Source organism: Rana temporaria, chromosome 12 (genome assembly GCF_905171775.1).
Source record: "Rana temporaria chromosome 12, aRanTem1.1, whole genome shotgun sequence".
NCBI lineage: Eukaryota > Metazoa > Chordata > Amphibia > Anura > Ranidae > Rana > Rana temporaria.
The window spans coordinates 19,536,364-19,549,869 of record NC_053500.1 but is presented as its reverse complement, the minus strand read 5'-3'; the positions used below and the strand labels follow the sequence as shown (position 1 = coordinate 19,549,869).

The following is a 13,506-nucleotide window of genomic DNA, read 5'->3' as shown; positions in this document are numbered from 1 at the left end:
TTTTTTTTCAAAATTTACGTTTTTTGTTTATAGCTCAAAAAACAAAACCGCAGAGCTGATCAAATACCACCAAAAGAAATCTCTATTTGTGGGGAAAAAAGGACAAACATGTTATTTGGGTACAACGTCGCACGAGCGCCCAATTGTCAGTTAAAGTAACGCTGTGCCGTATCGCATCGTAATGTCCTGCGGGGGGGGGGGGGGGGGGGGTAAAACCTTCCAGAGTAACACCATGACTGGGTGATGGGTGTCAGAAGGGGGAGTGCTATCCCTCCACCAAGAGACCTGACAAAGCCACTACACCGGTCATATAGTCTATGACCTCATCAATGTAGTGATGACATCATCACTGTGTGCAGAGCAGTGGGAGGGGCAGAGCAGGCTCCACCCACTACAGGTTGCCCATAGAAAACTACAGGAGGGGGCGGAGACGAGACCAGTCACCCTGCACAAGGTGGGAGAGCGTCAGTGACCGGTCTGTATCTACACACTGCATGAAATACACACAGGTCTCCACTAATAACACACAGGACTGTACTATTGGACTGCATGTGTTTAGTGTGAGGGGCGGCCCTCTATATGGTTGTGGCGGGTGGGTGAGGTGAGGTGTGTCCTGTGTGTGGAGTATATTATAGAACTCCGGGATCATCACACAGCCCGCCTTCACATCACCTCACACGCTGCCTTCCAAGCCCAACACTGAGGCAACTGATAGCGCCCGCCCACCGCGCCTCGCCATTGGACGAGCGGCCCGCCAGTCTGAAGGAACCGGGCGGCGATTGGCTGAGACGGGAGTGACTGGGCCTGGAGCTCACTTCCGCCTGGGTGTCAGTGGTGAAGCTGAGTGCCTGACAAGCGAAGCAGGTAAACAGAGCAGGCCTGAGGGGCCCTCGGGGTGGCAGGGGTCCCGGACACTGGGCTGGAGGGTGGGTCGTATCATCTGTGACGGGGGCATACACACCTGCGTGCTGCCAATGGCACAGGGAGACCTCCTGCGTGTGTTTACACTGGGGGACTACAGTGCAGCCTGGGATAGGACTACAGGTCCCAGCATGCCCTACACCAACATTACAGTCTGTGATAGGACAAGGAGCTCCAGCGTGACTGCTTTGCACTTTCATTGTAGCCTAGGTTACTGGGTGGCTGGGCTAGAACTACAAGTCCCAGCATGCTCTGCACCTCTCTTGCAGCCTGTGATAGAACTACAAGTCCCAGCATGCTCTGCGCCTCTCTTGCAGCCTCTGATAGAACTACAAGTCCCAGCATGCTCTGCGCCTCTCTTGCAGCCTGTGATAGAACTACAAGTCCCAGCATGCTCTGCGCCTCTCTTGCAGCCTGTGACAGAACTGCAAGTCCCAGCATGCTCTGTGCCTCTCTTGCAGCCTCTGATAGAACTACAAGTCCCAGCATGCTCTGTGCCTCTCTTGCAGCCTCTGATAGAACTACAAGTCCCAGCATGCTCTGCGCCTCTCTTGCAGCCTGTGATAGAACTACAAGTCCCAGCATGATCTGCAGAATCATTGCAGCCCTGTGATAGAACTAGAAGCTCCAGCATGCCTTGCTTCTCTATTGCAGCCTGTGATAGAACTACAAGTCCCAGCATGATCTGCAGAATCATTGCAGCCCTGTGATAGAACTAGAAGCTCCAGCATGCCTTGCTTCTCTATTGCAGCCTGTGATAGAACTACAAGTCCCAGCATGCTCTGCGTCTCTCTTGCAGCCTGTGATAGAACTGCAAGTCCCATTATGCTCTGCACCTCTCTTGCAGCCTGTGATAGAACTACAAGTCCCAGCATGCTCTGTGCCTCTCTTGCAGCCTGTGATAGAACTACAAGTCCCAGCATGCTCTGTGCCTCTCTTGCAGCCTGTGACAGAACTGCAAGTCCCATTATGCTCTGTGATAGAACTAGAAGCTCCAGCATGCCTTACTTTTCTATTGCAGCCTGTGATAGAACTACAAGTCCCAGCATGAATGCTTTGCGCTTTCATTGTAGCCTAGGTTACTGGGTGCCTGTGATAGAACTACAAGTCCCAGCATGCTCTGCACCTCTCTTGCAGCCTGTGATAGAACTACAAGTCCCAGCATGCTCTGCAGAATCATTGCAGCCAGTGATAGAACTAGAAGCTCCAGCATGCCTTGCTTCTCTATTGCAGCCTGTGATAGAACTACAAGCCCCAGCATGAATGCTCTGCACTTTCATTGTAGCCTAGGTTACTGGGTGGCTGGGCTAGAACTACAAGTCCCAGCATGCTCTGCAGGAGCATTGCAGCCTGTGATAGGACTACAAGTCCCAGCATGCTTTGCATTCCTATTGCAGCCTGGAGTCCTGAGTGGTTTGGCTGGAACTACAAGTCCCAGCATGCTGTGCAGCTTCACTATAGCCTGTGATAGAACTTCAAGTCCTATCATGCTTTGAATGTCTATTACAGCCCTGAGTCGCTGGACTGGCACTACATGTCCCAGCATGTGCTGCACCTACATTACAGCCTGTGATAGAACTGCAATTCCCAGCATGTGCTGCACCTACATTACAGCCTGTGATAGAAGTCCCAACATGCTCTCCACCTCCATTAAATCCATGGGCTCCTGGGTATCTGGGGGTGGGACTACAACCCCCAGCATGCACTGCAGAGCTGTTCCTGTCATCCAGGGGAAGAGAAACCAGGAACAGAGGTGGTGGTGTTGCCCATAGCAACCTGTTAGATTCTTTGTTTCTTGTGTTTTTCTCCTGGAGAATACGAGATGTGATTGGTCCATAGAAGTGCACTTTTCCTCTGATTGTGTTATTTTAAAGTTTAAATCTGTTTAAGTGTTCAGATCTAACAACTGATAGGAATGGTTTCCTGTTATAATCAGTCTCTTCTACCAGACCAGCATTTGTTATGTCTTCATGGAGAGGAGGAGTCTGAAAAACTACAGAGGGCTCAGAATGATCGCTGTGATTGGATGGTTTGTAGTGATGTGGATACAATGTTTCTGGATGGTTTGTAGTGATGTGGATACAATGTTTCTGGATGATCTGTAGTGATGTGGATACAATGTTTCTGGATGGTTTGTAGTGATGTGGGTACAATGTTTCTGGATGCTTTGTAGTGATGTGGATACAATGTTTCTGGATGATTTGTAGTGATGTGGATACAATGTTTCTGGATGGTTTGTAGTGATGTGGATACAATGTTTCTGGATGGTTTGTAGTGATGTGGATACAATGTTTCTGGATAATTTGTAGTGATGTGGATACAATGTTTCTGCATGGTTTGTAGTGATGTGGATACAATGTTTCTGGATGGTTTGTAGTGATGTGGATACAATGTTTCTGGATGCTTTGTAGTGATGTGGATACAATGTTTCTGGATGCTTTGTAGTGATGTGGATACAATGTTTCTGGATGGTTTGTAGTGATGTGGATACAATGTTTCTGGATGGTTTGTAGTGATGTGGATACAATGTTTCTGGATAATTTGTAGTGATGTGGATACAATGTTTCTGCATGGTTTGTAGTGATGTGGATACAATGTTTCTGTATGGTTTGTAGTGATGTGGATACAATGTTTCTGGATGCTTTGTAGTGATGTGGATACAATGTTTCTGGATGGTTTGTAGTGATGTGGATACAATGTTTCTGGATGGTTTGTAGTGATGTGGATACAATGTTTCTGGATGATCTGTAGTGATGCGGATACAATGTTTCTGGATGGTTTGTAGTGATGTGGATACAATGTTTCTGGATGGTTTGTAGTGATGTGGATACAATGTTTCTGGATGGTTTGTAGTGATGTGGATACAATGTTTCTGGATGGTTTGTATTGATGTGGATACAATGTTTCTGGATGGTTTGTAGTGATGTGGATACAATGTTTCTGGATGCTTTGTAGTGATGTGGATACAATGTTTCTGGATGATTTGTAGTGATGTGGATACAATGTTTCTGGATGGTTTGTAGTGATGTGGATACAATGTTTCTGGATGATCTGTAGTGATGCGGATACAATGTTTCTGGATGGTTTGTAGTGATGTGGATACAATGTTTCTGGATGGTTTGTAGTGATGTGGGTACAATGTTTCTGGATGATTTGTAGTGATGTGGATACAATGTTTCTGGATGGTTTGTAGTGATGTGGATACAATGTTTCTGGATGGTTTGTAGTGATGTGGATACAATGTTTCTGGATGGTTTGTAGTGATGTGGATACAATGTTTCTGGATGGTTTGTAGTGATGCGGATACAATGTTTCTGGATGGTTTGTAGTGATGTGGATACAATGTTTCTGGATGGTTTGTAGTGATGTGGATACAATGTTTCTGGATGGTTTGTAGTGATGTGGATACAATGTTTCTGGATGATTTGTAGTGATGTGGATACAATGTTTCTGGATGATTTGTAGTGATGTGGATACAATGTTTCTGGATGGTTTGTAGTGATGTGGATACAATGTTTCTGGATGCTTTGTAGTGATGTGGATACAATGTTTCTGGATGCTTTGTAGTGATGTGGATACAATGTTTCTGGATGCTTTGTAGTGATGTGGATACAATGTTTCTGGATGCTTTGTAGTGATGTGGATACAATGTTTCTGGATGCTTTGTAGTGATGTGGATACAATGTTTCTGGATGCTTTGTAGTGATGTGGATACAATGTTTCTGGATGCTTTGTAGTGATGTGGATACAATGTTTCTGGATGCTTTGTAGTGATGTGGATACAATGTTTCTGGATGCTTTGTAGTGATGTGGATACAATGTTTCTGGATGATTTGTAGCGATGTGGATACAATGTTTCTGGATGGTTTGTAGTGATGTGGATACAATGTTTCTGGATGGTTTGTAGTGATGTGGATACAATGTTTCTGGATGCTTTGTAGTGATGTGGATACAATGTTTCTGGATGCTTTGTAGTGATGTGGATACAATGTTTCTGGATGCTTTGTAGTGATGTGGATACAATGTTTCTGGATGGTTTGTAGTGATGTGGATACAATGTTTCTGGATGGTTTGTAGTGATGTGGATACAATGTTGTTGGATGGTTTGTAGTGATGTGGATACAATGTTTCTGGATGATTTGTAGTGATGTGGATACAATGTTTCTGGATGGTTTGTAGTGATGTGGATACAATGTTTCTGGATGGTTTGTAGTGATGTGGATACAATGTTTCTGGATGGTTTGTAGTGATGTGGATACAATGTTTCTGGATGCTTTGTAGTGATGTGGATACAATGTTTCTGGATGCTTTGTAGTGATGTGGATACAATGTTTCTGGATGCTTTGTAGTGATGTGGATACAATGTTTCTGGATGATTTGTAGTGATGTGGATACAATGTTTCTGGATGCTTTGTAGTGATGTGGATACAATGTTTCTGGATGCTTTGTAGTGATGTGGATACAATGTTTCTGGATGCTTTGTAGTGATGTGGATACAATGTTTCTGGATGATTTGTAGTGATGTGGATACAATGTTTCTGGATGCTTTGTAGTGATGTGGATACAATGTTTCTGGATGGTTTGTTGTGTTGCTAACAATCCAGTAATGATATTCATTGTTTACTTGTCACATCCCAGCACACTGGGCTGTCTGAAGTTGTCATGGTACTAGAACATTATTATTATTATTATACAGAATTCATATGTCACCAATAATTTCACCAAGAAAAGAGAGACAATACAGTAACATATAAGAGGGCCCTGCTCAGAAGAGCTTACAATCTAATAGCATGCTACTTTTATTTCATTTTGGTAAAACGATTTATTATTATTTATTATTATTATTATTATTATTATTATTATTATTATTATTATTATTATTTTATTCTTAAAGACATTTATTTTTAACCAACAGCCTATATTGAATTATTTGGCAACCATGACACTAATGCCCTGTCAGGAGAATATAACAAGGCGATGGTTCAATCACAGTGGCAGGTTTTCTGATGCTGCTGATTGGATAGGACATTCCCAGGAACCTATTGGTTTCACTAGAACATTCATTCTAGATTGACATCTATGTGTGCTGGGAGAGCCCACAAAGTCGCATGCTTTCCCAACACACAGGGAAATGCACTGCACTTGAGTGGGGGTGCCACTAATGGTCAATGGCGTCTGCAAACGCACATCCTAAACTAAATAGGGGTGCAGCAGAATGCGGTTCTATGTAGCACCTTTTTAGAAAAGATCTGGGGACTTCTTTTCTGTGTTTTTCACATGTAGGGGGAGTGTATTAAATGGAATGGACTGTCCTATGCCCAAGAGCATATAATAAGCACAGTGCACACCAGGGGCCTCTCCTGATAGGAGGACACGTTGTCGTGCTGTGTACTCGTTAATTTCAACTTTTGCAGCCAAATTGGCATAACTCTCCACTTTGTTTTTGTTACATGTAAACATTCATGTGACAGCGGTTCTCAACCCTGTCCTCAAGTACCCCCAACAGGTCATGTTTGCAGGTTTTCCTTTATCTTGCACAGGTGCTTTTACATCTGTGCCAATGGCTTGGTATTTTGGACAGCCATTTTATCTAAGATAAATTCCCAAACCATGGCCTGTTGGGGGTACTTGAGGACAGGGATGAGAACCACAAATTTAGAGGATGTTTAAAAATGGCTGTTTATCTTTTCTTACTTTCTGTCAAATCCTGCTTGGCTTTCTTCTTGGGGTTCAGACAAGTGGCATTTCCTAATGCCCTTCTGAAAAGTCATCTGCATTGGATCACTTTATAGAGGGCAGTAGAGCAACGGCTGCTGGGCATTCAGGAGGTGATGCTGCCGACTCATGGATACCTTTTTTTTATTTTTTATTTTATTTATTGTTTTAAGCCAAAGGGAAATTTTGAATGGGAATACTGTGCCACACCTGCCAACCAAGCGATTGGCTCGCGTTCATGGCACAGCCCCATGCACTTTAAATGGGTTTTGCAGCAGTACCACCACCTTTAACACAATAGGCGGTATACATTTTGCTGTGCTGCAATCATGACAATGTGTTCTAATGTGGCCGCTGAACATTTTAGCTTGTGGCTAGACAGTCAGGGGCGGTAAAAGTGCTGCTCAGCTACCCCCATCCCTCACCTGTCCTCATAAATTTGGCCTTGGTGTGCTTTCAGGAGGAGCTTGTCAGCGCAGTATAGTATAGTGTAGTGTTTACTTTTTATGTGAGTTTTATGTGTTTACAAGCGTGCCCTTCCATATTGTTGTTGCATTATTCTTGGAGATTTCTAGATTAGCCCCTAGAGACCAGGAAGATCAACCCCTCCAATGACGGAACAGCTGAGATAAGATATTGGCTATACAGGCGTAACATTGTTTTCAGTCACTCAGCCAACATGCAGACTGCCATTGTAGGAAGTAGCAGTAATAACGCCCCCATCAAATAGCTAAGTTTGCACATATAATGAGCAAATATGGCTGCCCCCTTGTACATAAAAAGTACACACTGTTCACAAAAAAAACATACTACCTCATAATGATCTCTCTTCCATTTAAAGGCTAAAAAATAATTTTATAATTTCCCCCCTGGAAGTATTGCAGTGCTTTGTATAGACCAGGGGTAGGCAACCTCGGCCCTCCAGCTGTTTTAAAACTACAAATCCCATGAGACATTGCAAGACCCCAACAATCACAGGCATGACTCCTAGAGGCAGGGGCATGATGGGATTTGTAGTTTTACCACAGCTGGAGGGCCGAGGTTGCCTACCTCTGATATAGACACACTGGGGTTAATTTACTAAAACTGGAGAGTGCAAAATCTAGTGCAGCTCTGCATAGAAACCAATCAGCTTATTCAGTTAAAGTGGTTGTAAACCCGCAGATTTTTTTTATTTTTTAAACCTGTAAGGCAAAAGGCTTAATGAGCACCGCATACTAGCTCATTATGAAATACTTGCCTTAGAACGAGGCGTCGGCAGGTGATCTCGGTCCACGCCAAGGCAGCTGACATTTTCCCTCGGCGTGTCTTCCGGCGCTGTGAGTGTCGTCAGTCACGCGCGGGAGACAAATTTTTGGCAAAGTTCCCGGCAGTGTCTGCCGGACCTTCAGCCGGGCACTCAGAGCGCATGCGCCCCTGAAGTCAGCGGCTGCATGCAAGGGGAATATCTCCTAAACTGTAAAGGTTTAGCAGATAGTCTTTTTAACCAAAGGGAAGCCTTATTATAGGCTTACCTGTAGGTGAAAGTGAAAAAGAAGACTTTACTACGGCTTTAACACACTTTAGCTCCAGGGCTTTTCCGGCACTTTCTGTATACATGTAAAAATCTGTATTTTTTTGCTAGACCATTTCTTAGAACCCCCAAACATTTTATTTATTTATTTATATATATATATATATTTTTAAAGCAGAGGCCCTAGAGAATAAATGGGTGGGTTTTGCAAATGTCACACAGTATATGCGCAGCAGTTTTTCAAATGCAATAAAATAAAAGATACACTGCAAAAAAAAAACAACGCACAACACGTAACCCAGTTTTTTGTAAACTTTAAAAGATGATGTTACACCGATTTAAATAGACACGAAACCGATCTTTCTATTCTGATCTGCAGAACCTCCTGCCCTGCTGATTGGATGACATCATCGACCGGATGGGGCGGAGGAGAGGACACACAGGGGTGGCCGCATAGCAGGAGTTGATCAGCAACTGCGGTCTGTGATGGCCCCGCGTGGACCGCGGTTGACGCTCATCTCCTGCTATGCGGCCCAAGCAGCGGCATCAGTTTGCTCTAACCGTTTCCCATTGCTTTTAATGGGTAACCCCGCTTAGTCTTTTGTGGGTAGTTGAAAACTCCCATGTTGACATTCCCATGTGAGTGGGGCTCAATACTTGCCCTTGGATCTGTTTTCTGCATCACCAGGCATGATGCCCTCTTCTATCAATATTCCTGAGACATTCCTTGTAGAAGCTTGCTGTACACCAGGGGTGCCCAATCAGTGGCCTGCGACCTCATTCTCTGGGATGAAAATCATGGAATAAAATAGAAAAGTGGGCTGCCACCCACCCTCTCCACTCATTGTGGCCCATGACCGGTTATCAAGTCGCATAAGTGGCCCTTGCGCCTCAAAAGGTTGGGCACCCCTGCTGTACACACTGTTCTTATACAGGCCGAAGTGTGTGTGTGGTTCTGTGCCGCCAGTGTGACATCTGTGCCGCGGTGAAGGGCGTTGCAGGTTCCAGGATACGTTATTTGGAGCAAAGTGCTACGGTACCCATTTTATAGCTCTGAGATAATTGTTTAATGACTTTATTGCCCCTGGCCTGCCTCCATAAAGCATGAGTAATCTAGTAAAATGTATCTAGCTTTTCAGATTACAAGGCAATCCATGAACCATTGAAAGTAAACGGTTGTTGTGGTTTCTGCTCAAATTCAGCTTTGCATGCTGGGTCTTGTGGTTCCACAGCAGCCAAATGGGTGTTTTGCTCAGTGCTGCTTCACCCACATGGTCCAAGGTGTGTTGAGAACAGAGTGCAGTGTCGCTAAACATTCCCACCCATGGTTGGTGCTGAGAATATATGTTCTCCCATGGAATGGACCTCAAACTATCAGTGGAGAAACCGCAAACCTCTAGGACAACCGTGCCAGGAAAGCGGGGACCTGTAGTAGTAGATTTATTCAAGTGATTGCATGTAGCTTCTTCTATAGGCCATATAGTGGTGTCCCTTGATAAATCTTTCAACCATAAATCATTTAGTATAGCTTTCTCTATTGGCCCTATCATTTTAGTGCCACCTTACCCAATGTATTCTTATATCACATAGTGTATGATGTTGTGTATTGGAATTCTTGGGCAGTGGCTGATGATCCTTCTGTTGTTGTCCTGTAACGTTTAATAACCGTAATTCTGTTCAAGCTATACAATTACCTTGCAGGGGTTAAAAAAAACCAAACATACACGTCCAGTCATAGGGTCAGATTCACGTAGATGGGCGTACTTTTGGGCGGGCGTAACGTATTTGATTTACGTTACGCCCGCCGCAAGTTTTTCAGGCAAGTGCTTTATTCACAAAGCACTTGCCTGTAAAGTTGCGGCGGCGTAGCGTAAAACACCCGGCGGAATTCAAATTCGGCGGGTAGGGGGCGTGTTTCATTTAAATGAAGCGCGTCCCCCGCGCCGAACGAACTGCGCACGCGCCGTCCCTAAAAAATCCCGGCGTGCATTGCTCTAAATGACGTCGCAAGGACGTCATTGGTTTTGACGTGGACGTAAATGGCGTCCAGCCCCAGTCACGGACTTACGCAAACGACGTAAAATTTCGACGCGGGAAAGACGGCCATACTTAACATAGGATACGCCACCTAGGGGGCAGCTTTATCTTTACGCCGGCATAGCTCTTATGGAAACGGCGTATCTTTACTGCGACGGGCAAACGTACGTTCGTGAATCGGCGTATCTACTAATTTGCATATTTTATGCCAAACTCAATGGAAGTGCCACCTAGCTGCCAGCGGAAATATTGCACCCTAAGATACGACGGCGCAGGCCGTCGTATCTTAGGTAGGTTTAAGTGTATCTCAGTTTGAAAATACACTTAAACATGCGACGGGCTTAGATTGCGAGTTACGTCGGTGTATCTACTGATATGCCGGCGTAACTCTTTGTGAATCTGGCCCATAATGTGCTAGCATGCATCACATACTAGCACATTATGTGTAAATTGCCTTAAAACAAAGCTTTTCCAGTGCCGCGATATCAGTGCTGCAGGTGCTCCCATCTTCACCCGTCTTGCTTCTAGCTTCGCAGGGCTCTGTGACTAGTCGCAGCCGCGATGACGTCATTCCCATGCATGCGCAAGGGAGCTGCCGTTTGCGGCACAGGGTTCTGTTCCTTCAAAATGCAAGTGCCAGTAACGTTACTGGCTGCATGTAATGTAAATGTTTCCTAAACCAGGGTTCGACAAAACCCGGGCGCCAGGTCGCAATTTTGACTAGAATTGGCAACCTGGCGTTGCACAGCTTGGGGTATCCTGTGTCTCCGTGCGCCCTCACCTCCCCCACCGCGCGATCGCGTCAGGCTGCGGCTTTCTGCAGGCCTATGGTTCCTTCTGTGATATGGCGCCATCTTGTGGTGGCCGTTTGTATGACCAGACAACCAGCAATGCTAATGGAGCTTCCCCCTGTCTGTTTTTACTGCCATCTCCTTCCCTCTAATTAGAAGCCCCAAACATTCTATATATTTTTTATTATAACACCCTAGAGAATAAAATGGTGGCCGTTGCAATACTTTCTGTCACACCGTATTTGCGCAGTAGTCTTAAAAGCGCACTTTTTTGTGTGAAAAAAACACACTTTGTTTTATTAAAAAATAGGACACCAGTAACGTTGGCCCATTTTTTTTATATTGTAAAAGATAATGTTACACCGAGTAAATTGATAACCAACATGCCACCTGTAGAATTTTGTAAACGTCTCCTATGAAGATTGATTTTAAAGGGTAAAAGTTTGTCGCTATTCCACGAGCGGACGCAGTTTTGAAGCGCTGGGTATTAATTAACTCGGCGTAACATTATCTTTAGAGGTCGACCGATATATTGGCCGATATTTAGCCGTTTTCGAGAAATCGGCATCGGCCGATTTTTATCCAAATTAGGCCGATTATTTTACATGGCCGCTAGCGGTGCCACGGATCCGGAGCTAGGTCGAGACCCCGCGGCCTTTCGTGATGCTGTGACCGCGGCGGCAATCCGCGGATCCGCTTTGCTTTGATAAAAGACCGAAGAGATACTTTTGTTTCCACTTATTTGATATTGTATTTAAAACTTGTCAGGCTGCCTGGATTTTGTATTTTGCACTTGTTGGAGAGATTGTGACGTGCTGCTTTGAAGATCGGGAAGGGAAAAAGATTGCGATTCCGATCTATTTTTATTTTTTTCACGATTAATCGTGCAGCTCTAATAATAAAAAAAATAAATATATATATATATATATATATATATATATATATATATATATATATATATATATATATATATATATATATATATATATATATATATATATATTATACACACCCAACCCAGGGCTAGTTTGGTCCCCATGATCCAACCCGAAGTTCAGCTTCTGGAGGAAACAAGTACAAATATAACAAACTCTGGGCAGATTGTGCACATTGTCCGCAACTGAATCCAGTGCCCCAGCGCTGCAAGGCTATCCACTTAGTCATGGCTTGGGAATAGATATTATGAGGATCTTTAAGCTGTCCTCGTGAACTCTTAGGCCCCATGCACACAAGACGCTGGTAAACTCGAGTTCAGAGGCATTTGGGCATTTTTTTCAACTGCCCCTGAACACATTTAATGTTATCCTATGTGTCCATGCACACATTCACGTTTTAAAGCAGTTGGGTTTAGGCTCGTTTTTTCAGACGCAAAACTTTGGGTTCAGACGCAAACGTTTTTGCATTTCAAAGCTTTGGGAGGGTCTACAATGTCTTTGTTATGAACGCTGATAGCCGCAAACGCGGTAAAACGCGGCAAAACGTTTTAAACGCCGGTTTTTGCCTTTGAAAACTTGAGTTTACGTGTGTTTGCATTTGCTTCTCGTGTGCATGGGGCCTTATTCTCCATACTTTTAGCCTCCTAGTGATATTTTAGCATTCAGTGAGCGTCCTTGTGTATATACGGTGCCATGATCTCATATAATCCTGCATTTCCTCATCCCCGCCACGTACACTCCGTGTTATTAGATAGGTCTGTTCAGTGCGCTGTGTGGGAATGATTTAGTGAAGGTGTCATAATTACACTTTTCTCTTTCCTGCTTTCTATCTGCTGCAAGGAGCCAACTGATTTTTTTTATATGATATCCCAAATTTCTTCCCAGTCAGCTGGGAAATGAATGCAGCTCAGCATTTATTAATACATGATTAAAGGGTAAGTGCTCTTTAAAACTGAGAGCACTTGCTCCTAAGCCCTGACCTAACCAATTCCCCCCAACCCCCCCCCCCCTCCTCCATAGAGTCCTACCGAGATCTGGCCGTTTCCGACCATATACTTGTATAGGGCTTATCCATACTTCCCAACGTTTTGAGATAAGAAGGGACACCTACTAAAAAATGTATGTAGGCATAGGACACTCCCCCCTCCCCCCACACCCCTTAACTGCTTGCCGACCAGCTGCCACAGTTGTACGGCAGGAGGTCGGCTCTGCTGGGCGAGAGCACGTAGCTATAGGTCATCTCGCCGAGCAGCCAATAGGGGCGCGACTCCCGCGCGCGTGCCCGATTGCCGCCGGGCATCCGCGATCGCTCGTTGCAGAGCGAGAACCGGGAGTAAACACACAGCTCCGGTCCTGTCAGGGGGAGAAATGCCTGATTGTCTGTTCATTCAATGTATGTACAGAAGATCAGTCATTTCCCCAAGTGAGTCCCACCCCCCCTTCAGTTAGAACACACCTAGGGAACATACTTGACCCCTTCCTCGCCCCCAAGTGTTAACCCCTTCCCTGCCAGTGGCATTTTTATAGTAATCCAATGCATTTTTATAGCACTGATCGCTATAAAAATGCCAATGGTCCCAAAAATGTGTCAAAA

The 13,506-nt window shown here is 44.6% G+C and overlaps 1 protein-coding gene across 1 annotated transcript in view; it reads left to right on the top strand.

The window, feature by feature from the left end:
* Positions 1–766: 766 nt before the first annotated feature.
* The window catches only part of OSBPL2 (oxysterol binding protein like 2), a 153,073-nt gene continuing 140,333 nt past the window's right edge, over positions 767–13,506 (top strand). The window contains exon 1 of the mRNA XM_040331194.1: positions 767–864. The gene's annotated coding sequence lies outside the window, so the exon portion shown is untranslated. The remainder of the gene's footprint in view (positions 865–13,506) is intronic.